The sequence below is a fragment of the Tympanuchus pallidicinctus genome, unplaced genomic scaffold, assembly GCF_026119805.1.
Source record: "Tympanuchus pallidicinctus isolate F22 unplaced genomic scaffold, pur_lepc_1.0 scaffold22, whole genome shotgun sequence".
Lineage (NCBI taxonomy): Eukaryota > Metazoa > Chordata > Aves > Galliformes > Phasianidae > Tympanuchus > Tympanuchus pallidicinctus.
In genome coordinates, this window is record NW_026294739.1 from 35,885,774 (window position 1) to 35,912,768 (window position 26,995).

General features: G+C 36.3%; 1 long non-coding RNA gene across 3 annotated transcripts in view; it reads left to right on the forward strand.

Moving 5' to 3' along the window:
• Positions 1–26,995, forward strand: part of LOC128082113 (uncharacterized) — a 124,450-nt gene that overhangs the window by 13,290 nt on the left and 84,165 nt on the right. The window contains exon 1 of one of the 3 annotated variants that reach the window (XR_008207550.1): positions 19,484–19,565. The exons of 1 other annotated variant lie outside the window; for it this stretch is intronic. This is a non-coding gene — a long non-coding RNA (uncharacterized LOC128082113). Of the gene's footprint in view, positions 1–19,483; positions 19,566–19,882; positions 19,971–26,995 lie in introns of those variants that run through there. One more of the 3 variants, XR_008207549.1, reaches the window with a different exon arrangement.

Below are 26,995 nucleotides of genomic sequence, written 5' to 3' on the forward strand. Positions count from 1 at the left end.
TGTAGAGCAGCTCTTTACCAAAGTGGCATATAAAATAAATAGCTTTAAATAACACATACAATAATGCTGAGTTCTCCTAATACTCTTTTTGTATTCTGAGGCAGTTTTTATATTAAATCTATGTCTAGTTCCTGTTATACAGTATTTGCTGGAATTATTAACTTATTCCCAGAATTACAGAATTAAAAACCATAGAATCAAGAAGTATGTGAGGTTGTGAAGAGGACCTCTGAGGAGCCCAGTCCCGTGCTTTGCTAATCAAAGCAGGGTACGCTGTGCCGGTGTGCTCAGGGATGCGTCCAGTGGAGTTCTGTATATGCCCAAGAATGAAGTCTCTTTAATCAAACAGTTTTTGAGTTTTGACAGTTAAAAAAACAAAACAAAAAAAAGTCTCACAGCTTCATCTTATTTTCATTTACACACACTTAAAAATCTAAATACATTAAGTATAAAAATAAAGATGATAATTCTGAGGGGCAGCAAAATGTGATACATACATAGCGATATCAAATTTCTATGTGAAGCAGCTTGCGGTATGGGAAGTGAAAGCAGATAAAAGATGGGGAAAAAAATCAATATCAATACTTCGATCAATCGTGGAAGACTTGACTCAGCTGCAGCAGAGCCAGATTTTTTGGTCATTGCCTAGTTAAATTTTATTGAAGAATAGGGATCATGAAACTATTACTATTCCATTGCTATTTGTGGTCTCTGCTGTTTGTTCACTGCTTGTTTTGTTGTGGTTTGTTTATTTTTCAGTGTATTTTTGTTATTGGCATGAAATTCCTTTGCCAGCTGCTGTTTAATACCTTTTAAAAACAAGGACAAGAAAACTCTGAACTTTGAAGTTAATTTTAAATCTGACGTTACCATGATTTTGGTTATGCCTGAATATTTACACTAGGACTGTGAATTTGACTAAATAAGGGGAGGGTGCCTTTGTCATTCTCCTCAGTTAATGATTGGCCTACTGCAAGAGGATCAACCAAAGTTAGCAGACTGGTTTTGCTGCCGTTTCTGTCAACTCTAGTTGGCTTTGTCTACTACAGCTAAATAGTTTTTCACTGCTCAATAATCAGAGACAAGTCAAAGAAGAAAAAAGAAGAACCCAAGGAGGTTTTGCTGAGATATTTAAAGAGTGTGGGAATTTTGTTTAGTATGGATGCACTATTTCTTTTTTCAGGTTACAGACTTTTTATCAGTCACCTTGCCAGCTGCCTTTCTGCCTTAGCAATATAGGTGACCAAGACCTGTGCATGTTTAAATGTATGGAATTTAACGTAGCCTCTGAGAATAGACTAAAATTTCAGATGATTAATTTAGGCCGGTTGAGAAAAGGTAGAGCCCTTTGGTTTACTATTTTTGTGTGCCCATTTTCTACAAAATAATTACATCCCTGAAGAAGATAGCTGAGGTCCTAGACCTTTAGTTTCCTATTGGAGCCTGAACAACCTGATGCATTGAAATTGTACTTGGTCACCAGGTTCCAGCAATTGCAGATGTTTATGGCAACAAAAGTAGGTTTTATATTTAAGATGAGACAACAGTGCAAAGATGTTTGTGTGAAGCTTCTGTGGCAGGAGCTCATTAGGGATGCCTCCTAGCATTTGACCTGTGTATTCACAAGGCAGCAGAGTAGAAAAACTTGTTCAGTTGCATCCATTTGTTAAAAGATTTATTTTTCATTACAAAATTGAATTTTGCAAGACATTTAATGTCTTAAACATTTTAGATTTTAACTATTGTGTACAATGCAATCTTCAGTATGTGTTTAACAAGACTAATTTTATAGTAATTCAATATGGTTCATCATTTGCAAAAGTATTAATGAAATGTGTGTCAATTGATGATTAAGAATTGAAAGTAATATTTTGTAGGCAGTAAATTTTTATAACAGGCTTTTGGTATTTTGAAAAGGTGAAGCCCACCAGCTTCAAAACAACAAAGATATTTTAGTTTTGATTATATCTTTACTGAGTACTCTAAGAGCTTTTTTATGAAACTGCATGTTCTGATTTATCAAATAAGAGAAGGAGAAGCTACAAATAATGCATATTTTGTGTGCATGCTGGGGGTATCCTTATGAGTATGGGGTTATACATAGAAATCTTGATGTCTTGTGTTTCTGTTAATCCCAAGAATGCATATTCACATCAGATCTGCCATTTCCTTTTTACTCACAAACTGCAGAGATTCACAATTGCTGCCTCATAAAACTTGGACTGAGAATTGTAGGCTATGTGATAATGGTAACTTGCAGAGCCGAGTCATAAATATCCTTGGAGTTTCTGAGTTAAGTCTTTGTAACTAGATTTGTGTAAAGAGGTGAGAACTTCTTTTGGAAAAATGGTTGACTTTATTCTAAAGCTGTGGTTGCTGTGGTCTCTGCATAAGTTAGAGAAGTACCAGTCCACCTGAGAATTGATATGGGAAAGTGAAACACTTCTCTGCTTCACCAGCTCTCTTCCCTCCTTGGCTGCCTCTGCAGTTGGTGGAGGTGCGAGCTCTTTCCGTTCGTAAGTGAACTGATAGCAACCCTTCCCTCAGGGAATAGAGGAAATCCATATGAGTACATTTTGGCTCTTCACACTGCTCAAGGGCACAATTTGAAATATAGGAGAATATAGCTTGCCTTTATTCACACCAGTCAAAAATGTCTCGATTGTCATTTTTTTTTTAATTCACAGAAGTGTTGAAATTTTGACATAAAGCCAAAAAGAGGTTTCCAGCACACTTGCATTTTGATACTGTTCTGTAACAAGAAGAGTTAGTATAAGATTAGTGTATAGTCCAATAATCTAATTTTTAGAAAGCCTGATAAGGGGAAAATTGAAGAGTTGATAGCACTTGATGAAAAATTTCACTACCTTCACTAAAGGAATCTGTGTGGGTTTTTTGTTTGTAGTTTCTTCCCTGAGGAAGGCTTATAAGGATGATGATTTTGTTCCTAGACAGGAAAAAAGAAGTTTGCAAGCATAGAGTAGTAGTCTGTGGCCTGTTGCTATACTGTCCTTTAATTTTGAAATTGAACGCATTCTTGCATAAGCCTTCTCTTTTTATTCTCTTGAATCAGGAACGAGAGAAGCCATAGGAGTACAAACTTTTCTGGTCCATCTTGAGGTTTATTTTTTCTTAGTCTAGAGGAGATTGCAGAGTGAGACAAGTCAGTTCAGTTTTCAGATCTGCTTTCCTCTCTGAGTTTAGTAGCACAGATTTCAACTGACAGTTATCAGTTCTGAGCATGACTTTTAAGACATGGGTGCTTTTCTGTGTAGTGTTGAATGTGATATTATGTTCTTTCATAAAGGTAATTTGAACAGCTATCAAAGTGTAGAATCTTTCAGTCGCTTCTGATCTGAGTTAGGTTTTGAACTGATGACTTGCCTGTGAAAATCAGATTTCAGTCCCATTAGTTGTTTAAGCTGCCTGCAAATACATAATTGGCATTAAAGATGCAATTTTGTTTTTAGTTGTGGGAGAGAGTATTCAGTGTTTAATAATCTAAAGCACTTTTATAAAGAACTTGGAAGAAAATATGTGTACAAATGTAAAGTGCAAAATGTGATGTTACAAAGGAAATACGTTCAGTCACAAATTCAGTCAGGGTTTAACTAAATAAACAGCAACAATTTTTGCCAGTTCACAGGTATCTGAATGAGGACTTTACCTTAGGAAAGGCTACGTCAACATATTCTGCGTAGCACAATGGTGTTTCTTGTCTGCTTTACTGTTTGGGAGTTTACTTTCGAAAGATTTTGATTTCATCTTGGTACGGAGTAGTCTTTTTGGTTATAGATCTGTTGTTTTTTTTTTAAGAAGTAGCTTTTAGTCTGTTTAGGAGAGTTTGCAGAGTTCCTTCCAAAATAATGATGTTCTTCATGTTAAGCCAAACTTAATTTAAAATCTGCCAGTGACAGAACTTCTCTGGTATCTCTTGGAAGGCTTTCTGGTGAACTAATAGATTGATGTTTGTTGATAGATGCAGTAGCCATGTTTTCTCTTAATATTATCCAATGGCTCCTCATTATCCCTATTCAAATTTTAGCCCTGTTCCCCTTTGTGTTTGTGGATGTTTGTATCTGTATATTTTCATGAAAATGAAAACAGTTATGGCCACTGGCAGAGAAAGAAAGAAGGAAAATAGTTATAAGCTAGATTTACACAGGAATATATTGAAACATAAGTGAGAGACAGTTTTCTTGACATGATTTATCTGTAGAAGACTTTGTTATGCTGTCTAAAGGCTCCTAAATTCGAAAAGAAACAGCTCCCCTCTTTGTCAGTTCTCTTTTCCAAACAGGATTTTTCAGGTTGAAATATAGCTACAATTATAAATGTTGAGTGATCACCAGACAGTCGAAATGGTTCTCAGCTGCCATGTTACAGTGATACTGTGGGGAGCCTGTGTGAATACTCTTCTTGTTCTTATTTGGCTTGATAAAGGATCAAGGTTGCTGTCTCTGTAGCGTTGCTGAAAGGGGAGTGCTAGGATATTTGTTGTAAAAACATCTGAATACTTGTGGATGGAATCAGATGAGATTATTGCCCCTGTTGCACATGGCTGCTAGCAGCAGAACTGCTATTAGCGAAATAGAAAGATCTGCTACCCAGGAAAAAAGATGAGAAGGTGTAGGAGCCCTAAGATGGGATAGAAATGGAAAGTTGCATCTACTGGAATACTAGGATTGTGAAAGGTTTGGAAGTTGGTCTTCATAAGGTTGTCTTTGAGGAGAGCCTTTCTCCATGGTAATACAGAGGTAATAGTATTTATGCAATACAGCCTAGCAGATTAATTCCTGGTTTTTATGTGACGATTAGAATAGAAATCATGAATAAGGAACTAGAATATGACTAAAAGCAATTTTTTGATCCTCTGTCTGTTCAAAAGCTCTTTTTAAATTTTTTTACCTAAATTAATTTGTGTTCTGCTTGCTTCTATTTGGTCCTATGGCACCATTGTTCATAAGCTTAAGAAATGCTGTTCTCACAGTGATGCTTCTTTCCCCTCCTTTATTTAGAGAGAGCCATCATATTCCACTGTGCCTTCATTTTGCTGGACTGAGTGAGCCAAGTTCTTTTACCATCCTCTTTCAAGCTGTCCATGTATATTTTCAGTCTAATACCCTTTCTGATGTTTTTTCCAGTTCATCTTTTTAAGCAAAGGTCATGATCATCATTGTAGATAGTTCCAGAGAATATTTCATTTTTCCTTCCTTCACTGAAAGATTTCTCATGTTATGGTCTCAATGAGAATGTCACAATTTTGTACAGATCAGAGAGAAATCTCCTTCCTTGTTAGTACTATAAGTCTTCCCTCTTTCACTCTCTCATGAATTCAATTACTTTTGATAGTATATATGAACAGTTTTTCTCACCTCCAGTAACAAAAGGCAAAACTATGATTTTGTTTTGGTTCATTTTAGTGAAGGAACTTTGCTTTCTCTCGTTTTTCCCAAATGCTATGCTAGACTAAAACAGGTATTTTTGTAATAAAATTGTGTGCTAAGTAGCCATCAGTGATCATTAAATGAGCAAGCTAATAGCATTTTAACACTTTAAACTCACTTTGTGGTAGTGTTCAGTTCAGTGTTTTCTGCATGGACAAATGTTTTCATAACTACTTCAGGTAAAATAATTTTAATATTAAAATTAGTTCCAAGACATACCTGATTTATGTACCTAGTGTTGAGCAGAATACAACCTTAAAGAAGTTAACCCCAGATCAGACCAGCACTTTTTCTCTGCATCCTTGCTCCCCTAGAAAAGGGACTTTTGCAAAAAAGCTTATGGTGGCATTCCTTAGAGATGAGAATTTGAAGCAGGGAGAATTCCTTGCCGGAGTTGCTAACAATCTGTGCTGTTAAACATCCTAGAAAGCAGAAAGCATGGCCACTTCAGTCAATAGGAGTTTTTGAATACTTACTAGGTTGTGGAAGATAAATGTTTTTACCTGTTCAGTTGTTCTAAAACTGGTACTCAAATACAAATATGAATTAGCCTACTGTTAACAAGTGATTGTCTGAAATAATTACAATGTTTCATAAACCTATAAAGTGTTGGTAATTATCTGCTAGCTGTACTTGCCACATGAGCTTTCATATTAAGGAAGGAATGCCATTCAGAGGGACCTCAACAGACTAGAAAGGTGGGTCTTTCTCATGGAATCTCATGAGGTTCAAGGCAGCAAAGTGCAAGGTTTTGCACTTGGACCAGATGAATCCCAGGCATCTATACAGACTGGAAGGAGCAGTTCTTGAGAGCAGCCCTGCAGAGAAGAACCTGGGGGTCCTGATGGATGAAAAGCTTAACATGAGCCAGCAGTGTGCTCCTGTAGCTGGGAAAGCAAACGGTATCCTGGGCTCCATCAGAAGAGGGGTGGCCAGCAGGGAGGTGATTGTCTCCCTCTCCTCAGGTCTTGTGAGGCCCCATCTGGAGTACTGTGTCCAGGTCTGGAGCCCCCAGAACAAGAAAGACAGGGAGCTGTTGGAGAGGGTCCAGAGGAGAGCCACGAAAATGATCAGGGGACTGGAGCACCTCCCCTACGAAGACAGGCTGAGGGAGCTGGGCTTATTCAGTCTGGAGAAAAGAAGGCTGCAAGGTGACCTCATTGTTGCCTTTCAGTACCTAAAGTACAAACAGGAGGGGAACCAACTCTTTGAAAGGGTAGATAACGGCAGGACAAGGGGAAATGGTTTTAAGTTGTGGGAGGGAAGATTTATGTTGGATGTCAGGGGGAAGTTCTTTACAGAGAGAGTGGTGAGGTGCTGGAACAGGCTGCCCAGAGAGGCTGTGGATGCTCCATCCCTGGAGGTGCTCAAGGCCAGACTGGATGGGGCCCTGGGCACCCTGGTATAGTATTAAATGAGGAGGTGGCAGAGGGGTTGGAGATTCGTGATCCTTGAGGTCCCTTCCAACCCAGGTCATTCTGTGATACTACATTAAAAATTAGAATGCAAAAACACTTTTTTCCCACTATGAAGTTGCTGTATTTTTATAGTTTCATCTTGGTTGAAAAATAGCTAGTACAAAGGGCATTTGGATGACCTAGTAGTCAAATTAATTTTCTTTTTGACTTCATGGTATCTTCAGCAGGTTACTGTGTAAATGAAATCAGTCAATTTTTTTTTAATATACCTTAGAATGATTTGTTCAATTATAACCCAACCCTGCTCTATCATATAGTCTTTGGGAACAGTAGTGCTTTATAACTCTTGGCCACTTCAATTGTGTGGATCTTCATAGGATACAGAAGAATAGGGCCTGCATACACACACACATATACAGTAAGATGTAAGAAGTGTTCTTTCCAATAATATTGCCACTTTCTGGAGGATGTTAAAAGCAAACTGTCCCAAAATTTCTTGCTAAAATTTGTACATCCTGTGCAGTATCATTAACTTCACCAGTGATGAAATGCTAGTTTTGCCTGGATCATCTAGATTGCTTTGCAGCAGTAATAGGAAATATTGTTTAAGACCTTAATGGTTTTCAGCATTGACACTGATCACATTTGTTAACTGATGTAAGTGGTTATAGAAAACAATCTTGTGCAGTTTTTCAGCATGACAAAAAATGATTTCCAGTTAAGAAGCTTGTTATGCCAGCTGGCCAACAGTCAAATCCCAGTGATTTCTGAGTCCTCAATGTTTCAAATTACAGGTGGTTTCAGATAAGATTTTTTTTTCTACACTGAATACAGTTACATTAGGACACACAAGAACACAAAAGTCACTAGTTTAAATTCATATAATTTGAGTCACAAGATAGTAGAAAAACTGAAGTTTAAATGAGTTGAACTGCTTGTTCGTTGAACTAATCTAACTGCTGATTAAGCAAATGACCTGTGAGCTAGAAGCATCTCACTTGATGCTGAAGGAAAGCGTTTATGTTTGAGGGAGGTGATTAAGCAAAGATATCAGTCATAATTATAACCCTGTCTTTCTGAGGAGGTGAAGTAGGTGTGCAATTGTGGGATTCAATTGTGTCAAAGAACAGAAAAGATTTCTCATCCTCTGTCACTATAGGAGTTCAACAGGTGAAAGATGGCACCAAAATTGAAATCTGTATTGTGGACATTCTGCAATATGTTATGTGAACGGATAAAGAGCAGGATCTAAGCAAAATATTGTACTCAGTTCATTTCCAAAAGAATAAAGGATGTGTATACAAGATATACCTGCAAACTGTTCCGAGTACACTCAGAAGAGTATAATTTTTTGATGTAGACCATTTGTAATCTTGGAAATACCAAAAAATAATGTGCTTTGATTTTTTTTTTTTTAAATATACATGGCTTTAAAACGCATTAAATGCTTATCTTGTTAAACTGGCATAGCAAATGATATAGATCTCTGGGGAAGATGAGGAATAGCTGTAGGGTACTCCAAATAGTGCAAGTTAAAGTTTAGCCATCAGCTTTTGCTGACAATGACTTAAATGCCAAGCTAGTCCTACGATCAACAGTGCAGAAGTGGTATCACTGAATGGACAGCTTCTGCTGGCAAGTTCCAAGAGTGGCATCCATACTTAATAGCAAAATGCCAGTTCGATTCCAGAGCTGATCTACTAATTAAATATTCTTTGGGTTTCAAAACTGGGTTGACAGAACAATTTATTGTACTGACTTTGTTCAGACATTTAAAATATACTTACTATCAATGCATGTACAATCTTTTTGTTAAATTTCTTAATCAATTTTTTTTTGAGAGGCAAATAGACTTGTCCGGACCTGAAAGCTGAACTTCTGTAATCAAGATTTTAATCCAGGAATTGAAGGTGATGTTTTCCAGGAGCTTGATGCCTTCCTTCTAATGCATAGGGTCTGTGTTAAAAGAGTCAAAATCCTGCAATGGGACTTTTAAGGTCATATAGACGCATATCTAAGGAGAAGTGGGATATCATACATGGACTAGAAACTGAATCACTGTCAACCTGTGTATTGGTATTTTTGTGGATTTTTTTAGAGTAGAAGGGACAAACTGGCCCCAAGCTCTGCTGTCTCATGCCTGTTTTTTTGGTCTAGTGTCAGTAGTTTCCCTTGTAAACCAATTGCTTAGCAACTGTTTGCATACAATTTTTAGATGCTTCCATTAAATCAGAAGCTATGCCAAGTGCATGTGCCCTCTGTATCCAACACAGTAATCATAGCCATCTGCTGGGAATGCCTGCTGCTCCCACTCTCTTCTGCAACCAACAGAGCTCAGGCCAGTGAGTCTCACTGCAACCCTGAACTTTAGCTCATGGCTGGTAGGTAGTGAGATTGGCATAAGTAGGAAATGAGATGGCCTGATAAGAAGGGTGCTTGTCTAGAAACAAAGCTTAATGTCCTTAATGTCTTTTGCTGCTTCTCTTGCGTCCTCCCTGATTTTCTTTTGCTCTGCACATGTGGACAGGCATTGCATCCCTCCTGATTCACAGAAGCTTCAGGAGGACGGTAGTTGATCAATGAAGTCTGTAAATTTTATTTTCCTAGACACGACTGAAGGAAAAAAAAAAAAATGAAGATTTGGAAGGGCGTTGTAAATTAAATGAGATGATAGTATCTTATATGTGACCAGTACCATATGAAATAGTGTAACTGTGAACAAATATGTCTAGCTTCTTTGTGCTTTTATATACTGTTTGTTATTCACATGGCAAACACAAAACCAAGCAAACCTGTTTTTCCCATGTTAATGTGCTTTCATGTGCTCCAGACTTCTCAGGGTATTCTGAAGATGGAGAGAGAGGTTGAAAGTGGGCAGGAGTCAACAGTCTGACAGTGTAGGCATCCATACAGCTGAATGATAGCATAAGCATCCTTTCCCCTTTGAAACTTGAATATTGAGCTTTCAAAATTCAATTTGCTTCCAGTGGTATTTTTATTTAGCTGGAAGAAACACTGTGCTTCTTCAGGTAATATGGTACGTTAGAATCTATATGAGATTGCCACATCCTCCCTTCGTATTTTCTATATAGAATGGATTTGTGCTGTCTGATCAGAGAGATAACATGGACAGTTGGGTTACAATGGGATATGTGTGTTGTTTCACAGATGTGTGAAACATTTATTGTGACATTTGTCTTAATTCATTTTAGAGATTGAAATGTATTTACTATGGGTTCTCTCTGTAGTAACTGAAAGGATTTGAGCACTCTCAGAAAGTAATTTAGTAGTACTTTAAATAAAATAATTTACTTTAGACATGTGTGGCACCAGAGTTTTCTGTCTCTCTCCCTCCTCTTCCTTCCTTGTTCCCTCCCTGTTTTCTCTGTTAACATTACAAACCTAGCTTAGATGGGATTTCTGACTTTCGTAGAAGTTAGATTAGGTGTTATGTCGTTTTAGAGGACTTTGTATTTGTTGTGTATATCCATGATTCCTTGAGTTTTCATGTCAAGGGATCAACTGAATAGAAATTTTTACTTTATTCCAGAAGTTATGCCAGATTTTTTGCACTAATTTCTACGTATTCCTTCCTCCCTTGAGCATCTCCTTTTATTTAAGTAGCCCACCATGCTGCTAATTGGACTATATTTCATTTGATTAGCTTTTTCTGTCATGGACATATTGACATCAACAACATTTGCTCTACTATTCATATTTGCATAATGATGCATGCATGAGATTTGTAAAGCTATCATGCAATAATAACCTGCGTATTTCCATAATTATGTCATAAGCAATTCTGCTGTATGTAGTGTCAATGAAGTCAAATAAGAATGACATTACAGTGAGAAAAGCACTTATCTGCAATAATACTAGCAGTGGTGTTACAGCTAGCTACTGGTATCTCGAGTGGAACTTGATATTGCAAACTGAATAGGTTGATGGTCAGGTTTATTTATAAGAGGGATCTAGTTTAGTGAAGTAGAAGTTTTTTACTGCAAGTTTTCCATAGAGGTGCCACAAGAGTTCAGCCTTATTATGTGGGTACTATAAAGGTACTTCTATGAACAATTGGGAAATGGGTATTTCTGTTGTTTAAAATGTGAGGGGATGTCAATCAGCACAGATCACCATGGTCCTGTGATAAAGAAGACGGGATGTGAATGGGAAAATAATTCAGATCAGGAAGTGAAGTTTTTACTTGACTCTTAATCTCTGTAGCTCACATATAAAACTGTACCTGTCTCCCTTCTGCTTCCCTTTATGTACCCTTGGACGGTTTGCAGAAGGCCATTTATAGCATGATGTTTGAGTTCTTTGATGTAGTGCCATCTGTAGTTTAAAAAAATTACACATGCCTTATGGCCAGGCTGTATGTATTTTTCTTTTCTGGGATTGCTGTGATGCTCTTTTCTTGTGTTTATCACTTCAGATCAAAGGTGGGCTTTAATGAGACAAATCAGAATGTCAATTTTATTCTTTTTCCTTCATCATTTTATTTTTAATCCTTTGTAATAAACATCAAGAAGAGATTAGTGAAGTATGAAAATTATGTATGCGTTCTTTTAAAATAGAAATGTGGAAGTTTGCCAGCATTCAACAGTTCTTAAAGAGTGAAGCTGAAGAGAACTGTATCAAGTTTTTAAATAAGAATAACTAAATAGGTGACCTGCACACCTGAATGCTTCCTCTAAATGGGCAATGCGGACATTATTTCAAATAGTTACCATGTTGTGTCATTGTGCAAGTATATTTAATTTTTTTCATTTTTGTATACAGTATGATTATGATTCTGTGATTTATTTTGATGTTTCCCCAAAATAACTTACAGTTGTGAATCAATTGTATTTGGAGTAATTTAAGGTCTTAAAATACTATGCAATGCAGCTAGCTAGAATATAACTTATAGTCAGTACTTAATTGTATGTCTTCGTTTACTTGGCTGTGAATAATTACCCTGGGTTTGAATCCTGTGCTTTGTTTTCATATTTAATATACCATTTTATGTCACTGAGTGATTATTTAAACATTACAAGAATGACTTTTCCAGGATTGTTACCATGAAAAGCAAATATGGCTGAAGAGACATTAGCCTGACATTATTGAAAGTTTGTTATGTTGATTATGCTTATTAGAGGAGTTCCTGTTCAGAGCATTAAAAATCTTAGTGAAATCTGATGAACTTTTCATCAACTAATTCTAAATAAAATGGTAAGAACTGGATATAAACAATATGATATAATGTAAGAACCTGGATAGTCCTTTTGAAATTGTAAATATAGGTGCCCATATCATGCAATCACGAGAACTGATTTGTTTAGGAGACGAGTGTAGGTGTGTTCAAATGGGTATCTAAACAGAAACTAAATCACTCATAAGATAAACTTTTATTATAACTATTATATTAATTTATTATTAGGTATAAAATTTATTATACTGACTGAAAGCAATACAGCCATACACCTCTGCCTTTGTTAACTGTATTTTTGCCTATAAAGAGCAAATCACATACATAAAGAAATTGCAAATTGAAAATAAGTGTTCATCTCTCTCAATCTTCCAATAAGAGCTTTTGAACCAAGGGCACAGACTGCCTGTCCAGTGAGCCGTGTGATAAAGCACAAACAGTGCAGGAAATGAAAACCCTAGGAGTAGCAGATGATGTGGGCAGGAGGCACAGGTATTTCGCTCAACTCTATCTGGTTCACTCCCCAGGCTCTCAAAGAAAACTTAAACATTATTTACTCAACCATGTGCTAGTTAAAACCAATATCTCTAGGCCATCTGTTCAGGAAGATGACCTCATGCAACTTTCTGCCCCAACATTACGTCAGCGTAATTCTGACTAATCAATCTCTGCTTGATCACATTGTCTTAGGGTTTTATTTACATGAAAGGAAAAAGGAAGATGTTTCAGCATCATTTTAAGGAACAAATCGCCTTAGCTATTATAAAGTACCTTAGCTTTGTAAGATCTTCTGAAATTCTCTGATATGTGTCAGCTGAATGGGCAGCTCACATATATTTAATGTATCATGACTAATTATCCTAATAATGCTAATATCGTAATTGTATTTTACAGTCTTCTCAATGTGAAATATGTTCCTGTTCAGAACGCTTCTCAGAGATGTCAGTATGTTTGGACTTTTGCCATCTCCAACTAGTTCTAACACATCTAATTATATGTTCATATTAAGATGAGATTGCTTTTATAAAAAAAATAATGTGTTGCATCAATGCCTACAATACTGCTAAACCCTTTGGTATGAAATGCATTTATCTATGATGGGCCATTTGTGTTAGAGAGAGAGCTGGTCCTAACAAAAGAATCTTACAAATATATAAGGGTTGCTCCAAAAGTAATGCCTTCTATTTTATTATTTTGGCTCACAACCATACAGGTGGATGTTGTTGGTATGGCATTAGAGGCTGAACCTTCTCACCAGTATTTCCTTATATTTTGTTGCCATGTGACAAATGGCAGCAGAGAGGCAGTTGGACCAAATGCTATCTAACATGGAAGTGTGGATGAAGCAAATGGATGTCATTGAATTCCACATGGGAAAAAAATGGCACCTACTGACAATTCATCACCACTTGCTGGACATAGAGACCAACCAGGGGGGCAGTGGGTGGTGTGTTTCAGCAGAGGTTATAGTGGGTTACTTCCACTGGAGAAGATTTTTACAAGTGTGGCATGCAGCCTCTTGTTCATAGCTGGTGAAAATGCATAATTAATGGTGTGGCTGTGCAGAAAAATAGTATTATGTAGCTGAGAATTTGCTCTATCAAACAGTGCTATTGTGCTCTTTGTGTCTGTATTTTCATGGAGGTAAGAAGGAGGTATTATTTCAGTGTAATCTGTGTATAAATAAAGATCATAGTAGAAAAGCAGTTGAGTATCTCTGGGTGAAAAGAAGTCTGGCTGAGGCTTTCAAGCTGTGTGTGTGTGTGTACATGAGCATGCTTGGTTTCTGGGAGTTTAGTGCCAGAATTCTTACCTGATGACCACCAAGAGCAGAGTCAAGAGTTGTAATGAATAATATCTGCTCAAGGTTACTGTTGATTATTTTTACCGTATTTGTATTCAGTAGCAAACCGATGATAATGCATTTTGAAATATTATTATATTTCCAGATTTTATGTTGTGCTTATTTAGTCAAATCCAATTCTCACGTACCTACCTTAATTCCAATTTAACTATGAGAAGGATTTGACCCAAAATTCCCCTTGAAACACAGTGAAAACTGGGTGAGACGTTCTCGTACTGAGCATGGTTTTACAGGGCATTTTCGCGTTACTGTCGCTTTTGTTTATTCATTCACACCTTTGCTGCTTCTGATGTAGTTGCTGTTTGTTGCCAGGCAACTCTAGTTGTATTATGCAGTGTTCTGCAGCACACCCAGAACTAAATTGCAGCATACTGTAAAGCAATAGCTGATGTTAGGCTGTGCTATTTTTTTCATTATACTATGCCTTTGTTTTCCAACTGTTTTATTTCTAATTAATTGGGATTCATCAGAAGGATGTAAACTTTCCAGATATGTAGATGACAGAAAGATCAAGAATGGAGTGAAGCGGGGAAAAAAAATCAAATGGCATTCTTATGGTTTTTTCCTGCATCTTTTGAAATACCTTCATGACAGGCCATGCCTTTTTTGAGGCATCAACTGTTATGGCATGTGTTGTTATCCTTCTCAGCTTAAATATGTCGCCTCAGATTTCTAGCAAGCATCAGCACTATGCAGAAATAGACAGGAATACAAGGCGGCTGATTAATCTGTTATTATTTAGATGGCTGTAAAACCTCCAGGCACAAAAAGATTCTCTGTGTGCATGTGTTTTTATAGTATGGTGATATGTGAGCCGGTGGCTACTGCTGTTCTATCCATTAGAGCTATAAACTTCTTTAATGAATCTGGACAGGACGTTGTAGGGAGAATGTTTTGTATCAGGTCCTGAAAAATTTTTCTAAAAAGACAAAGAAGGAATGAAAATTACAGCTGCTGGGAATTAATACATCCAATGCCAAAGAGGATAAATCTCACACAAGAGAATTCATTTACATACTATTAAAGTTGACATATTAATATCAAAGCATTAAAATATGTAAATAGCATAAACACACACAAAATCCTAATTACTGCTTTACATTATCAACTCATTTACTCTTTATGATATTTTATGACTGTTCAGCTGTGTCAGCAGGCAATTATAAAAACTGCTACAAGTTGATGATAATGCATTTTTGTACATTTCTGTTTCTTCCTGAAAAACATTATTCCAATTCCGAAAGAGTATGATGTGGAAAAGATCCCTGCTGCTGAATGTCCTTTTTGCGTGAACAACATATGCTTTGGGTTTCTAGTGGTTCACTGATCTTTCCTTTAACCTGCTTACCAAAACAGGCAGATTTATATGCAGGCTAATGAGAACTGACATTTCTTACACTATCTGCTGCAGTTACTGTACAGATTTAATCCATTGCAGGTGTTATATCATTACAAAATAAGCTAGAGGCGTATGAGCACTGGGGAAAACCTTAACAGTTATTATCTTAGAAAAAGATGCTTCATTTTATGAAGCATTCTACCTTTTCAGTTGTAAAGTCTTTACAGCGGGGAAGAAATTTGTCATAAGATCTGCACTGCCAACCTGTAATGAGTCTTTTTTTTTTTTCCCCAGTAACTTCAAACAGTTACTGAAATCGGAAAGCGGTAATGTGATATTTCTTGATTTCAGTAAAAACGTCTGACTTCTGGTCGTGTTTTATTAATCTGAAGCAGTTGCTTTAAATTAAACGTGCATTTCTTTGGGGATGTAACACTGCTATTGTGGTGAGTCTTTTGATTTATAACGAGAAACCTTTCATGTCACAGCAACTTGAGACTTACTGGATTGTGTTATGTCAGCGTCTTCAGTGCTCTTAAATGCATTTTTATAGAAGAAAAGAAAATGTGTGGGCAATTCTTAGACTATCTGTATAGAAAATATTACTGTTAGAGTCTTCTACGTATAATAAAACTTAACTTAGTTTGAAAAAATTACTTAGAATTTAATTTAACTGGGAAAATATATATATATATATATATTTAACAGTGATTTTGGAATGTCTTTATTCTTTGCTCATAGAAGATTTGGTCCTACCTAAACTGAAACTGTTTAGTTCTTTTTCCTATAAGTGAACGTGAAGGAAGTCAAATCCTGGAGGACAGAGGTATAACCTGAGCCTCTGCTGTTGCTGAGGAGATGATGTGGTAAAGAAGATAGGAGGGGCTAAGAGACTGACAGAAACAACTTCTGTTAAAGAGGAAGTTAGAGATGAAAGGTTCACACAAAACTATTTTAAGCTAAGGGCAGATAACACAAGATTCAGAATTTAATGAGCCTTAAATGCCAAAGAAGGTGCCAGATGTACAGTTATAGCATAAAACCTCTGCACAGTTTCATATTTTCCCAAACCATTTTAAAGCCCCTCAAAATTCACACATTCATTAATTCTTATTATATGATGCTCAGAAATAAAGTGCAGACCACTTCAGATGGTTGCCATAATCTGTGTTTGTAGCTGGTTTTCCTGGTGCTACGGATTCATTCCACTGTAGCATCACTGTGCACCCTCTTGTTGCTCACAGATGGGTGTAGCTGTTTAAGAGGCACTCTGCAGTATGCTGTCCCTGTGCAAATAAGCAACTCCCTAGTGTGTTACTGCTCACTTTCTTTGCATATCCAAACTCTTGTCTTCATTTTTTATATATATATTATTATATATTTTATTATATATTTATTATATTTATTATTATAATTATTATATTTACATTATACTTATATTTATATCATATTTTATATTATATATTATATAATTATTAATTATGTATTTATTATATTATATATATATTTATATATATATATTCAGATATTTTTATTTATCACAGTTCCCACTGGTACTTTGTTTTGGTTCCTAGGGCTATATTCATATGTCATCCAAATTACAGTTATATGCCATGTTTGTGCCTAAATGCAAGTGAGTTAATACTGTTTAACAGTGCTTCATATCGGATTTAGAAGACTTTGTGTGCCTATGCAGGCGATGGTCGGATGGGTACCATATTCTGATAGTGGGAATGCAATTATATCTTATGGTCTTAGTTAAGAGCGTGAATCATTCTTTCAAATTTAGGTTGTGCAGAGGACACTGGTATCCATTCTGTTTCTGGAAGCATCAGCTATTTGAGGTACTGTGTATACATATGAGAAATTGTTTCTATCAACAGTGGGTGTTTTTTTTTTGTTTTTTTTTTTCTTTGTTTGTTTTTAAGAATATTATTTCAGTGGGATGAAATTCTCTGATTTCGACTACAGGCTGAGCTTGTCAAACCATTTCAGCTGTAATGAAACACTGACATTTTCATGCAGTATTTTATAAAGATTTTTATCATAAAATTCAAAGTTACTTCTTGAATTCAAAATTGATCTACTAGAGCTGCTCCAAAAGTAATGCCTCCTATTTTATTATGTCAGCCCACAACCTCAGATGTGGCAGGAGAGGTTTAATACCTTACTGCCAGCGTACTCTTACATGTTGTTCCTGGGTGACAAATGGCAGCAGAGGGGCAGTTTTATCAAATGGTGTCTGATATGGAAGTGCAGATGAAGCAAAGGTGTGACGTTGATTTCCTCAGTGTGAGACAAAATGGCACCCACTGCCATTCACTGATGCTTGCTGAACATTTGTGGAGATGAAACAGTGGATGTGAGCACAGTGTGGTTGTGAATGATGCATTTCAGCAGTAACAGCACCATGAAAGACAAGTCACGTTCCGGACAGTCACGTGAGTGTGACGTGGGGTCTTGTTCATGGCTGACAAAAATGTGTAGTTAATGGTGGTGGCTTTGTAGAAAAATGCCGTTTTGTTGCAGAGTGTTTGCTCTATCAAACAGTGTTATTGTACTCTTTGTATCTATTGTAGTTTTCATGGAAACCATTAGAAGGCATTACTTTCAGAGTAACTTTTTTAATGTATGGAACACGTGAGAAAATGCAAACGTCTCTTTTTGAGGATTCAGAAAATAATTCTGAAAGTTCAGATTTTTCTTCCTCATTTTGAGATTTAACCACCACACTAAAAAAAAAAAAAGTATTATCTGCTTAACTTTTATGTTTCTATTGTTTACTTTTTGCTTTCTATTCATATTCTGAACTAGATTAGATCAGTTGCCAAATAAAATGATTGTATGCCTTTACTACAGAATATAAATAACAGTAATATTTAGCATTCTGCTTTTACTGTCTGTAGACTGAGATTTAATGGTTTTTAATTACATCATAGTACTTTACAAAAATATTCTGTGGGACAGACTGGTTCAGAGATGGTGGGGACAGTATGCTCAGTGGTGTCCCTGCTTACGCAGCAAAAAGGAGCAGTGAATTTCCCTTAGAGCCATATGGCATCATTTCATGGAAGGAGCCACAGGGCCTGAGAAATGTCGGTGCCAGCTGGCTGCGTGCTGCTGGAGTGATGGCCCATGGTTGGTCATCTTGACTTGCCCTCAGCCTTAACCTCTGTGTTGCTCTTTCCTCTTACATGTGCAGCAGGGAGCAAATATTGCCAGGCTATCTTTCTCTTTATTATGTCATGTGCATGCTAGCGACAGAGCAGAGTACTCTTTATACGAGTGTTTTATATTGGAGATCTACTTTTTTGGTGGGTTTTTTGGTTGGTTTTTTTTTTTGTGTGTGTGTGTGTGTTTGTATTATATGAGAGCTTTTCATATTGTGCTCCAGGAGTGGAATATACGTTCAGAATTTATGCTTCAGCACCCAAAATCAGGGGGAGCCATTACAAAAATACAGTAATTAATTTTTGAGAAGGTGTAACTAACTGGCTATGCTTTACAGACCATATCAATGCAGCAGACCTTCACGCAGATATAATAATAATAATCAAAAGAAGTTTCAAAGGCAGGCCTTGCTAGAATCTTCAGAATTGTTGTACTAGGTATATTTGAAACAAATCCCCTTTGTCATTGCTTCATCTTTTTACTTGGTAGAATTTTTGCGTGCAACTCAAAAATAGATGTAGCTTCTCCATTCTTGTCTTTATCTCAGAATATTTCTTTGTGGACTTCCCTGAATTCAGCTCAAAGCTAAAAATAAAGCAATTCAATAAAAAAGTTAATTTTCTGTAATAAATGACCATCTTGTGTTGAAATTAGTGGCTTAAGTATTGCAGATAAGTTAGTACTTATGTTTACGTTGATGAGCATTTTGTAATGCATTGTTAGTAAGAGTGGTTGTGTTGTTCTAAGAAGATGTAACAGTTGTATCATGGACTGTCTTTTGATTCTGAAAACAATTCTCCGTTGGTTTCCTGATATTTGTGCTTGAGAAGAGAGACAAACACAAGAGGGATTTTCATATTTGTATGACTTAGGCTTACTGTGTTATCTTTATCTTTTTATTTTAAGATCAGGATGCTGAAAAAGTGTCTCACTGTTGTGATTTGAAGTCCTGCCAGAACTCAGGCATTGGCAGTAGGCTATTACCTTGTCTGCTTCCAAATGGCTGTTGACATTAGTCCACTGCCAAATGTGTATAAAAACCTTCTTACAGATAAAAAAAAAAACAGCAGGCAGCATGAATGAGGGTGCAGATAATATATCAACAGGTGAAAATATGAATAAGAAAGTAAGCAGGGTGAGTTACTGTCCTCATTTTATTTTATTTTATTTGTTCTCAATTTGTTTTGGGGAAAATTTGCAATTTGCAGCAAATGTGGGAGAAACTGAGTGAAATTTGCATGTGGTACCATTGAACTACTGAAAGTTAAGAGATCTCACAAACTAAATCACATATAAACAAGTATTTTAAACCTTTTCTATTGAACAATATTTATGAAAAAAGCTAATTTATAATTAACAGAAGTTTAAATTCTTCGTGAGGAGGTCCAGTTTGTTAATGTATTACCTAATTGGTTAATATTTTATGTAGTGAGGTGGTTAGCAGTAACATACGAAGTCATCATTCCCTCAAATGCAACTTCATTGTTTACGTCCAAGTTTGGTTAAAATTTCTGTGGAAAGTCAGAGTACACTTTTAATGGTAAGAATTCTTTAAGTGTACCAATGATTTATATAACAGGAATTGCTACATTTATGCAAATTGCTGTAGCTGCTGTAAAGCCAGTTGTAAAGGAATGGATCTTCTTTTAAAGATAAACTTTATCAGTAAAGAGAATCAGTGCTTGCGTGTTGTTTGCTATCAGGACTGCACTAAACCCATTATGGACTTCTGTTTTTACTATCTACCTTTCATATGTTGTACACATTCCAAGTTAAAAAGCATGCATATGTATCTAAATTTTTTTTTTTTTTAACTTCCAAATCTTTTGGCAGTATCTGGAATCTAGTTAATTTCACTCTGGTTCTTAGTGAATTTATTCTAACAAAAGCTTGTTTTCAAAGCTGTTTTTGAACAGTGGGTAACGAACATATGATCTAAAAATATTTTGTATCTCTTTTTCATAATGCATATAATTTATTCATCCTGCACATATATTATTCATTATTGCAATATTTTCACACACATGAAGATAGTTATCGGCATTAAAACTTAGAATCTCAAGAATTCAGTGGTAGAGTCGTTTATATCCATGTTTTAGATATTCCAAGGTTTTGTAAAAGTGATTCCTTGTAGACAGCTCCTCTCCTACTCCTAATCCATCTCCTACTTGCTCCTTCCCTGCTCTTTTTATCCCAGTAACTTTTCTCTGACTGATTTCCCTCTGTTTCTGATTCTCTGGATGGTTCCATGTTTTTCACAAGACTTTTTTTTTTTCCCACTTCTAAAGACACTATAGGCAGTGTAAGTTTGGTAGTTCTGTGGTATTTTCATGGCTGTGGTACAGAAAATTTTCTTCTATTAATCTCACTCCAAGCATCAAAATGCTGGATGTTGAATTGCATCGGTGGCACATCATGTAGGATTTCTGACCTAGTCAGAAACATCTAGTTTTCAATGTGCGTGATGTTAACTAGATCTGAGTTTGCTTAGAGCTTCTTAGAAGGAAGATTTGTGGTTGTGTATATCAGGTTTAATTTAACTGCAGTAATCAGTTGCTGGTGTTTTTCTAAATGCTGAAGCTAGTAGTGCTGGCAACATTTAAATAGACATTATCATTACTAACTTGCTGTTAAATTGCCATCGCTCTTAGAAGTGCAATTTGTATGAAAACTTATTCTTTACATGAGAATCAACTTTACAAAGCATGAACTTGTTTCTAGTGAAAATTCTAAGCATCTATAAAAATTTTTTTGTATTTACCAAACTGCAATGAACCCTGGCAAAATTTGCAACGTGCAATTTTGGAATGCTGTGTTTGAATGCTCACATTAAGGGTTATTGCTTCTTCTACTATTTCCTCAGTATGAACTGTGTTATCTGTATTACAAATGAAGCTAGTAAGTCTAACTAAAGTCTATCTAAAAGTGTAAGTAATCCTTCTTGTGACAGAAACTGTTATTTGCTGTTACTCCCACCTATGTAGGGAAAATAAAATTATTAGAGATTGTTTTTACTTGTACACTTCATCCTTGCTCACATTGTTTACCTCAACTGGGTCTTTCTTACCTCATCGTTTCCACAGTTTATATTGATCTTTGCTATCTGCAGATTGAGTTAGAATAGCCTCTCGGTTAATAGATCAATATGCCACTGGGCAAGTTGTAAATGATCTGACTTGGTAACTATGCAGTAGGAAAAAAGTCTGGAACTATTCAGGTAGCTGTGTTCAGTACTCTGTTGTCATATTGCCACAAACAACTTGCCAAGAGCTAACGGAGCAGTTCCTTTCCTAATTGTTACACAAATTTTTTGTACTACTCTTCTCAAATTATTAGTAAAAAAAAGTTAAGATTTAAAGAAGTCATGAGAAATAATGTAAGATAAACAAAATTAGAAAACATTAAGTTCTTGAAAGAGGAGAAAAGTGTTTTTCTTTGATTTACTACAGAGGCATGAACAGATGTGGTAGTCCTAATGGCCTTCTGTAGAACATAAAAACTAAAATCCATTTTGTTCTGACATTTTTTAAGTATTCTGAGTTGTGATGAGGGATACCAAGAAGTAAATGAACAAACTTCAGCTAGAGGTGGTTTTGAGAACAGTTTCATTGCAACTGTGCACTCTTCATTTATGAAACTTTACTGACCTGATATTTATTATTATATCTCATTGTTTATATTCACTAAAGGAAGAATCATGTTGTATCAAGGATGTTTAAACTGATGGTATGAGGTGATCAAGGATTATGCAGTCTTGAGTATATTAGGCAAAGTAACACTGAACATTGGGGTTGTGTCAGATAGACGAAGAGATGTTTTGGGTCCTCGGAAATGTGCCAAACCTCAGCTGGTTTATTTTATGTCTGCATGACTTCATTTACAGGACTTAACTTTGGACTAGGGGAGTGCACAGTATAAAAGGTATGTGTTCTAGAAATAATATGCAACTGGGAAATCCTGATGTCTACAACAGCAGTAAAAGTGTAGATGTAACTGGCAGTCTTGCTTGGTTTTATGAAGAGCTAAGGCTTTAATGTCATGTTCTTACTGCTTTCTTTACTTGACATTTCTGCCATGAAATAGTGCTATCATCAGCCTTGTTTAAATTATTTTCATTTAGAAATGATCACTTTGCCTGAGTACAGCTCTAAATGAATCTGCTAGACCTTTTAATTAGGCAACCACTTCATCATATTGTAGCAATTTGGACCAATCTCCTTCTGAAAGGCACTGAACTGTACTGTTTTCCTGAGAACTATTATGATATGGATCTTTTTTAGGAATAGCTGATGCTTTCAGATATGAAATAATGATTTTGGAAGCTAAGTTAGCATTTGCTAACTTCGGTTTGGAAGCAATAGCAGAATGCTCTTTAGTTCAGGCACAGTTTAGTTAAAAAAATAATTTTACATATATATATATATGTAATACTAGGGGAAAAAAGAAGAAGATGAGAGGCCTGACTGGTGTCCTTAAACTTGGACAGCTTTGTTATCTGGGAGCAGTAGTTCAGCACCAGTTTGGCAGTTGAACTGCAGTGTCTTGGTGAAGGGATGCTATCTTTGTTGCAATACACAAAGACTGATCTTAATTCATTTCTTCCTATTCCAAAGAAAGTGCTTTTTCTACAATGGTGTCCTAGGAATATATGCAGTTGTTCACAAAGTGCAGCCCTAAAACCTTTACCTAGTTAGGTGATGGCTTTGAATGAATGAAGTCATACAAAACTGAAACAGGATCTTTTTCTATTTTATTTATTTAACACCGTATGATATCACTGTAGTTGTTCTTTCTATCTGTCAACCACAATAAAACTGTAGACAATACTCCACAGGAAACTTTTAAATTTAGTGAAAGGAGGTTTATTTTTAGAGAACGATAGCTCTTCACTTGGAAGCGTGTCTGTTACAAGCAAACACCTAGGAACACAATTCCAATCAGACGTGAAATACTGGCTGATGTCATTCTTGATTCTGGCACAGCTGGTTTCTGCAATCTTTTATTTTTTACTGCAAAAAAAATATGCTATATGTGTATATATTATAATTTTTCTAGTTGTCTGGGACATCAGTTGTCCTCTTAAGAAATGGAGATGTGCTGCTCCATCTACTGAGGTAGCAATGCAACTTATGATAGACTGGATTATATTTTACTCTTTCTCAATCTGATAAAATATAATCTGTGCCAAATTTAGATGATTTATATTCTGATCAGATTTAAGAAAAAAAGTTTAAATTGATTACATAACAGCTCAAAATCACTCTATTTCCTTTATTTTGTAGAGTGCTTATAACTTTTTGCCAGGGAATCACAAAATTTTTTAAGTTATTTCCTTTTTAAGTTTTTTAAATTAAGTTTCTCATTTGCAATATAGCACATGTATTTATACAGACATATACATGAGTACTCAGAAGGAAGGGCTGCCTAAGAATATAATTTCTAGCCATTATAAAATTTTAGTAATGAAATATATAGTATTCTAATGTTATGACTGTAAAGTGTGAATTAATTTAGCCAAGAAAATGCAATATAATTGGTTTTAATATCTGTACATTGTGTTCATGCACTACTGTTTTATTATATTATATTATATTTATGATTCTTAGTTATTAAGAACTCATTGTAAGCGGCACACATATGTCCACAAACTGGGAATTTGTAGACATAATTATACTCAAGAGTATTATGACAACAATGTTTCTCTGTTTCATTGCAACAGTAAATGGCAACACAAATCCCCAGTTCCTAATCTGGTTTCCACATTTAGGTGCCAGTGAGGGACAGTATGTTATGGATTCAGGATGAGATTTGTGGTATTGAGAAATCACAGATTTGAGTGATGTCTATAAAAAGGTGGTATCCCCAATTGGCATGAGGTGGAGTATAACCAGTGTTTTAAATGAGCAGTTAAGAAAGCATGCTGCTACTGGACAAAGGAGATAGCATGTGGTATTTTTAGCAGCTCGGTATTTCTGATAATAATTTAAGCGAAGTCAAGATAAAACACATTGGTGTATTTTAGCTTTCTTTTTTATGCCTCCTCTGTGTTTTGTTTTATATCATATCGTAATATATAATTCCATTGTTGTTTTTTTTTTTCTGTGATATCTATAGCATCCAGTCTCCTGCTTCGCTTTTAGTTATTATGTGGTATCTAAAGCAGTACAGCTTACATCAATGATAGAAGATAGGATATGGATTGAGGTGTGGAAAAAAAAGAAAAAAGACTATAGAGAAAGGTGGAGCAGCAGAGCATAGGAAACTGAATTCAAGGGAAATTCAGATCTGCACAGTGTCCTTGTACTTATCCAGTTCTGGGGCCCCCAACACAAGGACATGGAGCTGTTGGAGAGGGTCCAGAGGGCCATGAAGATGATCAGAGGGCTGGAGCGTCTCTCCTGCAAGGACAGGCTGAGAGTGCTGGGGCTCTTCAGCCTGGAGAAGGCTCTGGGCAGGCTTTGTAGTAGCCTTCCAATATCTGAAGGGGGCCTGAAGGAAATTTGGGGTGGGACTTTATATAAGGGCATATAGTGACAGGACAAGAGGAAACAGTTTTAAATTGGAAGAGGTTAGATTTAGACTAAATATTAGGAATTCTTAAAAGTGAGGGTAGTGAGACACTGGAACAGGTTGCCCACAGGAGGCTGTGGATGTGCCCTCCATGGAGGCATTCAAGGCCAGACTGGATGGGGCCTTGAGCAGCCTGGTCTAAAGGGAGGTGTCCCTGCCCATAGAAGGAGGGTTGGAAGTAGATAATCTTAAAGGTCCCCTCCAACCCAAACCATTCTATGAGTCTATGATTGCAAGGCATAGCCCTCTAGTTAAATGGCTAGATGGCTAGACGCCAGTTTGGAATGAGAAATAGTGACCTCAGAAACACCTACTAACCTACATTAACAAAAAGGGGATTATCCAAAAATTTCTTTTCTTTAGTGGCCTCTTACTTTTCAGAGTTACCTTAATTTGAAAATATTTACTTTTAAGCTAGACATCAATGATTAAGCTAGACACTCAGTTGATACCATTATCCTTCTGAATTTTGCTCAATCAAGTACAGGAATATTTAATATTCCTCAGTGTTTCTACAAAGCATAATAGCCACTTTTAGGGTAAAATCCTGCTGCCTCTGGCTCATACTGAAGAAGAGGTTCCTTTTGAAATATCTATTCTTAGGAAACAGGACTACAGAGCACTGAGCAATAGAATTGCTATGCATAATGTTAGGGCAATTTTCTTTTTGCCTTTAGGTGATTTCACCAGCTGACATTTCAGCACAAGGATCCTTCAGAGCAATATAGAGAATCTGATGTGACAGTGTCTCTGAATCAGCCACTGAACTTAAAGTATTAGTTATACATACAATATGTGTAATAGCTCTCATGTAGTCAGTTTTCTTTCCTTCCTTTTTTTTTTTTTTTTTTTTTTGGTGCACATTTGTCTCTTCAGCTTCTCATTTTCATTTTAACTGAAGCATGCTTTAATGATCACGCTTTAACCTCCTTTCCACTGTGTAGAACTATGCCTTGTGCTTTACCATTTCTGGTTCCTTTCTTTTTGTATTATGGTCAGATTGCTTCTCTTGCTAGTAGTACCAGTGAGGGAATAATTTAGGTGCAGAGAGCTAGCAGCTCCTTGTTTCTCAGAAGGCAATAGCAGAAAATGTCAAAGTTTGTCCTCTTGAATTTGGCTTAAAGCTGGATGGAGAATTTGGCAAATACATTAAAGGCAAAGTGGAGACGGGTGTTGGAAAGCTGCGATTCGAACAGTTAAATTGGCAAAGAAACTAGCAAACAACTTTCTGTGAAGAAAAGGATTAGTTACCCTATTATATAGCTTTATTTGCTCCACCTAAAATAAATATAATGTTATGTAATGTTCCTGAAAACTGAGGTTGAAAGGAAGTGTTCTTGAAGGTGCTGAATGGCAAAATTTCTATAGCTGTGAATGGGGCTGAGACAGGTCAGTTATCCACAACAATAACTTACCCTGTTGCTGCTTTGAGCACTTGATTTGTAACTTCCAAGTTTCTTTGTATTTTACAGAAAAAGCTTGATGGGTTCACCTGCTCTCTTAGAGTGCATGATGTCCTTTCTAACTGGTGGAGGGCAGAAAAGTAAGCCAGCAGAAGTTACTCAAATACACGGATTTCCTCCTTTGTGGTTTGAAAATTTTTACTCTGGGCAACACTGCTGTCTCTGGGGAGAAAAGGCCCTTCAGTGAATGGGGGTGATCTCCTTTTTCATCTCTGGAAAACCGGTGATAGTCCAGTATGGGATACACCAGCGTACCACTGCATTCAAGTGACTACTTCAGCAGGGGAACATACAACTGCTGCAACCTCCTAGACTGTGCCAATTGGGTCACTGATTCACTTTGATTGCAGTGTTACTCATTTCCTGTGTTAAATAATGTATAGGTTATTTATATGTCGCACTGTAATCAAGTCATAGCTTTTTGATCTCTAAGGTGGGTGTTGCTGCCTTTTGTAGAAGTGCAAAATCTGAAACTCACAAATCATTCTATTCTATTATTATCCTTAGCAGTCCTGTACTGTACAAATGTCTC